Below are 7,500 nucleotides of genomic sequence, written 5' to 3' on the forward strand. Positions count from 1 at the left end.
GGAGAATGCAGAGAGATTTGAGGAGACTCACTCACCTGACGACCAGAGAGAGAATCACAGAGCGACAGGAGCGTGTTCCGCCACAGCAGAGTGTGTGTGTGTGTGTGTGAGAGAGAGAGAGAGAGAGAGAGAGAGAGAGAGAGAGAGAGAGAGAGAGAGAGAGAGAGAGAGAGAGAGAGAGAGAGAGAGAGAGAGAGAGAGAGAGAGAGAGAGAGAGAGGTCCTGAAATGACTGGTTCCTCCACCGCGCGCGCTGAGGGTTTGGACACGCTGGGTGCGTGCACGCGCGCTCTTGTGTGTGTGTGTGTGTGTGTGTGTGTGCGCGCGCGCCTGTTCGTGATATGTGAGTGTGTGTCTTTTGAAGATGTTTTCTGCTCAGTTCTGGTGTTCGGGTGTCTCTAGTTAAATATGCTCTTATTATGCAAATGCTCCTGATTAACTCTATAGTTATTTTAACTCGTTTACCTTCTGAGAGTTTTATTATAACTTATTCATCGCATTAATCATCCTCATAATAATGAGTAGAGCGAGTGAGTGTGTGTGTGTGTGTGTGTGTGTGTGTGTGTGTGTGTGTGTGCTCGAGCACTTCTCTGTGAGCGCGCGTTTGTCCCGCACGAGCTTTGAAAACTCTGGTGATGAACTCAAAGGTAAACATGAATTATGATTGTGTAAATAGTTTGTTTTAGGGTTTTTAAGTGAATCTGATCACTATTAGAATATACAGTTTACAGTATACAAATCCTTGTGTCTATAAAACATGAGAACACAACGTGTGTGTGTGTGTGTGTGTGTGTGTGTGTGTGTGTGTGTGTGTTTGTGTGTGTGTGAGAGATGGAGTGTGTGAGTGTGTGTGTGTGTGTGTGTGTGTGTGTGTGTGTGTGTGTGTGTGTGTGTGTGTGTGTGTGTGTGTGTGTGTGTATGTGTGTGTGTGTGTGTGTGTGTGTGTTGTAAATGTGATTAGTGGGAGTGGCTGTAGAGTGGACAGTGCACTCGCTACGATTACCCCGTGTGGCGCGTGCTGCATATTAAGTAGAGGTGTGTGTGTGTGTGTGTGTGTGTGTGTGTGTGTGTGTGTGTGTGTGTGTGTGTGAGTGCAGATGAGGGTGGAACGCATGTGGCATGTCCCTTTATCTGGATTTAATCACCCCACCAGAGAAAAACACACACACACACACACACACACACACACACACACACACACACACACACACACACACACACACACACACAAACAGAAGCATCTGTGATTGTGTCTGATCCCTAAACATAATGTAGAAGACCTTCCTATTGCAGGCATGCCAAAGAAATCTCACAAAACACCCTGCCACTGGCAAAAGAGTTGAGCGAGCTGTGTGTGTGTGTGTGTGTGTGTGTGTGTGTGTGTGTGTCACTCCAGGGTGTGCATGACACTGGCTTGATTTGTAGGCACTGGTTGCTTTTCTGAGCTCCAAAACATAGTGATTCTTTTGACGGGGTCAGTGTGTGTGTGTTTGTGTGTGTGTGTGTGTGTGTGTGTGTGTGTGTTTGTGTGTGTGTGTGTGACACAGAGTGTGACAGCTGTCTGATGCTGCTGGTCAGAGGGGCGTGGCTCTATTAAGGGGGCGTGGCTCACTGCCAGAGAGAAAGTGACATCCACTCTGTGCCGCCTCATTAATATTCTGATGTCATTCCTTCAGCCCCTCCCCCTCTGTCCCCTAGAGATGAGAGTATGATATCATTCCATATGGAAAACGCAAACGGCCGGTCGATCCATCACCCCTGAGTGCTCTCTCTCTCCTCTCTCTCTCTCTCTCTCTCTCTCTCCCTCTCCCTCTTCCTCTCTCTCTCTCTCTCTCTCTCATTTGTGTATTCCTAACTCGAAGGCTGTCCAGAATGTAAGAAGCTTATTATGCTGCCTTTTAAGATACTATGGAAGTTTATTTCTACCACAGAAGAACTTTTTTTTCTCTCAATTCAGAATTGTGAGATATAAACTCGCAACTTTGAGAATTATTTATTTATTTTCTTTTATTATTATTATTCCATGGCAAACCAAGCTTCCATAAGATACCTTGTTTTGCATATTCTACACAAAAATGGTAAGAATGGTAAGAAACATTCTCAAAATGGCAAGCTCCTCTCTGATTGGCTGGTTTCAGGACTGAGGGTCTATATAAGTCTAGATGTGATATTATTATAAATCAGCGCTGCATTGGTTCTGTTATTATAATGGGAAAATACTGACCATGAGCTCTGACTTCATGGGTTATTTCTAAGTTTTAGTGTAATGTAATAAACAAAACAAATTACAGTGATTATATATTAATGCACTTATGCATGTGTCAGATGTAGGTTGATAATAATGCTGTAGGAATGAGCTGGTTTGAATATTTAATATGAATATGTGAATAAAATATACAGTGAGGTCCAAACGTCAGAGAGAGAAAATCTGGGATTGAAAATCCAATTTAAATTTGGTGATAGAAAAAAAAGAAAAGCTGTGAGGTAAAATAAATATTTCTGCTAATTTTAAAATAAAAGTAAATAGACATTGATCGTGACACTTTTCTGGCTTCCACTGAAGCTCAAGATTAAACATTCTCCAATTCACGATTATGTTGCAATTACATTTTTCTCTTAAATTGTTGTGCTAATAATATAATTTGTGATGAAAAATTGAGTACAAGTAGAGAAATATTGTGGTTTTATTCTTATTTATATCAATAACCTAAACACAACAAAAACATTCGCTTTCTTTAACTTTCTAGTTCCCTTTCGGGTGAGATGGTGCTAGTCAAGTCAAGTTCATGTATACAGCGCTAGATTGTGTGGTGGTTTGTGGCTGATTGAAGCTGGAATGTGATACTTGTCACTGTTATCTCAGTTTGATCCTATTTCACTGAGTATTCAAACTATGATTTTCTCACAATGAAATAAACTACATCACCAACTTCCTTAGAATGAGACCTTTCTTGTGATATATGACTTGACTGTTTTGTGAAATATATAAATAAAACAAAATTCGTATAAATATTTCTTCGCAATCGTAAAGCAGATATTTTTGTCTGGGACCAATGCATATTTAAGCTAATATTTAATTTAATATGTATCATAAAAACAAAAGTGATGGTTTTCTTTGTAAAGATTAGATTCTAAGCTTTCAAATGATACCATGAATTGGGTGATACCATATAGGGAAGCCTATAAAAAAGAACGTACAAACATTATCACGAAGATTTTCACGAACTTTAAGTGGTTAACAATATAGAGTGTTTCAAAGCAGCTTTACAGAGATAACAGGAGATTACAGTAACAGAGAGTGTTTGGCTTTACAGCAGCTCTAGAATAAAGTTATTGTCCAGATAAAGTTAGTTTTGATTGATTCACTTCCGTTGTAAAGATCATTAGTGATTAACTTAGGGGCCGCTAACACGACACTGTTCTAACGCGTTCTAACAGAAAACCCTTAACGCGCTCCGGCTGACTTGCCGTGACCACGTTCTTGTGAGAACAGACAACATGTCGGTGGTGTCCTACACTCTAAAAATTGCTGGGTTGTTTAAAAAAAATTTAATTAAAAATGTTAACCCAACGGTTGGGTTCGTCCATATTTGACCCAAATTTGGGTTAAAACAACCCAACATTTTTAAGAGTGTACCTAAGTCATCAGGAGGTCTGAGGTCACGGCCTCTGTGCAGACTGGCGCCCCAGGGGAGACTGTTGTCTCTCAGAGAAACACAATTCCCAGGAGACCGGAATCGGGGAGCGGAGGTCCGGTCGAGGCCGGGGACTGGAGGCCGGGGACTGGAGGCAGGGGACTGGAGGCCGGGGACTGGAGGCAGGGGACTGGAGGCAGGGGACTGGAGGCAGGGGACTGGAGGCAGGGGACTGGAGGCAGGGGACTGGAGGCCGGGGACTGGAGGCAGGGGACTCCTGTATTTGCAGGGGACTGGAGGCAGGGGACTGGAGGCAGGGGACTGGAGGCAGGGGACTGGAGGCAGGGGACTGGAGGCAGGGGACTGGAGGCCGGGGACTGGAGGCCGGGAACTGGAGGCCGGGGACTGGAGGCCGGGGACTGGAGGCCGGGAACTGGAGGCCGGGGACTGGAGGCAGGGGACTGGAGGCAGGGGACTGGAGGCCAGGGACTGGACGCAGGGTACTGGAGGCAGGGGACTGGAGGCAGGGGACTGGAGGCCGGGGACTGGAGGCAGGGGACTGGAGGCAGGGGACTGGAGGCAGGGGACTGGAGGCAGGGGACTGGAGGCAGGGGACTGGAGGCAGGGGACTGGAGGCAGGGGACTGGAGGCTGGGGACTGGAGGCAGGGTACTGGAGGCAGGGTACTGGAGGCAGGGGACTGGAGGCAGGGGACTGGAGGCAGGGGACTGGAGGCAGGGGACTGGAGGCTTCACCCCGAGGTGGTGGAGTCGATACGCGAGAGGTTCGGCCCAGTGGAAGTGGATCTGTTCGTGTCTCGAGAGAAGACACACTGTGGTTTTCTCTCACGTATCCAGCCCTGCTTCATGCTTTCCCCGATCGCTCTGCTCCCGGGAGCTCTGGAGAGGGTCCGTCGAGGCAAGGTCAGTCTACTCCTAGAAGCCCCGTTGTGGCCGGCCCGAGAATGGTTCTCAGACATTATATCACTCCTAGACGGCCCTCCATGGGAGATCCCCATCAGGAGGCTGCTTTCTCAGGCGGAAAGCTTAAAGGACAAGTTTGGTATTTTACACTTAAAGGGTAAGTTCGGTATTTTACACTTAAAGCCCTGTTTACAGATCGTATCTGATGAAATAGAACGGTTAAGATAAAAATTTGGACACATGCTGCTGTCCCGAGAATTTTAGGTTTAGTTCGCTTTCCCCCCCCCACCCCCACAATGGTTGTCTATGTGCACTGGAAGATTCCTTCCTAAAACACATTAAACTTTCGTTTACAAAGACATGAAACTCACCGAGTGGTCAGGGGTGTTCACTGGTGTGTGCACTCAAAAATCGCTGAAAAAGATGCATTCCAACAGGTTTTATCTTAGTTTTTGTCCAACTCCATTAAGTTGTATTGGATTCGCTGTGTGAGGTAACGTTACGGTATTACTCCGCCGCGGGAAACGGAAATGGGGTTGTTTGTATGCTTTTTGTAGTCTTATGCAGTCGCGGACGCGGTATCGTAGGCTAAGCTATCTAAACATTTTTACAAGATCGAAGCTATCTGTGTCAACTTAGAAATGGATTCCGAGACATTTATATGGGAGGATGACGGTTTTGAGATCGATTTTGATGGACAGGGATACAGGTTTGAGCCTGAATATTCAGAGGAGGAATTTCTGCAAAGAAAGGCAGAGTTTGAACTGCAGTTGACAACGGAGTCCAGTGTTACGCCTGTTGCCGAAGCTGCTGCTGTCTCAAGGCTTACAGGCACTTGGTGGTGTTCCTTTTGCCACGAATCTTCCCGCAATTCGGAACTGCACAAATTCGCCACATTATTAGCTGTCTGTTTGTAATGCTTTCAATGAAGACAGCGATCTTCTGCTTCTTCTGTGTATATGCCCGTGGTTTGCTTGCAATTGGCAAAGGTGCATTATCGCCACCAACTGGGCTGGGCTCTATTATTCAAGCTCTCAACGGAAGAATCACGGGTGTGGCAAAATAGGTCCACAAAAGCTAAATAAACCTAAAATTCTCAGGACAGCAGCATGTGTCCAAATTTTTATCTTAACCGTTCTATTTCATCAGATACGATCTGTAAACAGGGCTTTAAGTGTAAAATACCGAACTTGTCCTTTAAAGCCCTGTTTTCAGATCGGAACACCAAATTTGGACAGATGCTGCTGGCCCGACAGTTTTCGGTTTCTGTGGTAGTACGCCCCCACCTCCACTTCCAACTCCACCTCCAACTCCACCTCCAACTCCAACTCCACCTCCACCTCCACCTCCACCTCCACCTCCACCTCCAACTCCAACTCCAACTCCAACTCCAACTCCAACTCCAACTCCACCTCCACCTCCACCTCCACCTCCACCTCCAACTCCATCTCCACCTCCAACTCCACCTTCATCTTCACCTCCAATTCCACCTCCAACTCCAACTCCAACTCCACCTCCACCTCCACCTCCACCTCCAACTCCAACTCCACCTCCACCTCCACCTCCACCTCCACCTCCAACTCCAACTCCACCTCCACCTCCAACTCCAACTCCAACTCCAACTCCAACTCCACCTCCACCTCCACCTCCACCTCCACCTCCAACTCCATCTCCATCTCCACCTCCACCTCCACCTCCACCTCCACCTCCAACTCCACCTCCACCTCCAATTCCACCTCCACCTCCAACTCCACCTCCAATTCCACCTCCACCTCCACCTCCACCTCCACAATGGCTGCATAGGTGCACTGGAACAATCCTTCCTAAAACGCATTAAACTTTCGTTTACAAAGACGTGAAACTCACGAGTGGTCAGGGGTGTTCACTGATAAGCTTCCAACAGGTTTTATCGTAGTTTTCTCCAGCTCCACTGACTTGTACTGGATGTGCTGTGAGGTACGGTGTTACAAACATAGAACATTTGCATCGCGACTGCAGTTGAAAAAAGCATAAAACCTCTTGTGGTTTATTTCTTTTATAAATTGCAGGCAAATACAGTGTATGATTTTATAACATGGTTATATAGTATATAGTGTGTGTTGTAAATGAGGAATCAGTGTGTGTATCATGTACAAATTGTGGAATCTGAGCCGCTCAAATTGGACAGAAAGAGTTTTCAATTTAATTAAACAATATATTTCCTGGAGAGGCTTATGCAAATCCAACAGAATAACTAATATCAGCGGGAGCGTTTCTCCATTTGTTCAGCGTCACGCAGGAGCGAGTGTGTGTGTGTGTGTGAGTGTGTGTGTGTGTGTGTGTGTGTATGTGTGAGTGTGTGTGTGTGTGTGTGTGTGTGTGTGTGTGTGTGTGTGTGTGTGTGTGTGTGTGTGTGTGTGTGACAGTGCCGTAATGACGTGGTCAAGCACTGCATCTGGAACCGTGGAAGAAACGATGTTAATGAGATCACACACAGAGACCAGAGGAAGAGAGTTTTATATTAACTACTTCATTTAGACTCATTCAGAGCCGGCGCTCACAGGGCAGATCACCCCGAACATGAACATCATTTACTCGTCAAACCCGAATCTCCCAGCGAACACAAGATGCTCTTCAGCTGGACGTGGAGGAGATCGCCTCACTGCAAAGCGGACGGTGAATAAGAGTCCGTGTTTCCTGATCTAAAGCATGAACATCTCCTTTTGTGTTCTGCTCTTTAAAGGGGTGGGTGATCATGATTTGACTTTTCTAACTGTAGTTAGTGTGTAATGTTGTGTTTGATCATAAACAACTTCTGCAAAGTTACAACACTCAAAGTTCAGAGCAAAGGGAGATATTTTATTTTACAGATAACTCTTTAAAAGGACTACAACAAACGGCTGGTAGGAACTGTGAGCTTCTTCACAGCAGCTCATTTGCATTTAAAGACACACACACACACACA

The 7,500-nt window shown here is 45.9% G+C and overlaps 2 protein-coding genes across 2 annotated transcripts in view; one reads left to right on the top strand and one right to left on the bottom strand.

Moving 5' to 3' along the window:
- ecel1 (endothelin converting enzyme-like 1) overlaps nt 1-331 on the bottom strand; it is a 59,515-nt gene extending 59,184 nt beyond the window's left edge. Inside the window, exon 1 of the mRNA XM_079611147.1 lies at nt 36-331. The gene's annotated coding sequence lies outside the window, so the exon portion shown is untranslated. The remainder of the gene's footprint in view (nt 1-35) is intronic.
- The window catches only part of LOC306997544 (uncharacterized protein), a gene marked incomplete at both ends in the record, with an annotated part of 351,005 nt that overhangs the window by 298,423 nt on the left and 45,082 nt on the right, over nt 1-7,500 (top strand). The gene's annotated exons all lie outside the window — the stretch shown is intronic.

The sequence above is a fragment of the Phoxinus phoxinus genome (genome assembly GCF_949152265.1).
Source record: "Phoxinus phoxinus genome assembly, chromosome: 4".
NCBI lineage: Eukaryota > Metazoa > Chordata > Actinopteri > Cypriniformes > Leuciscidae > Phoxinus > Phoxinus phoxinus.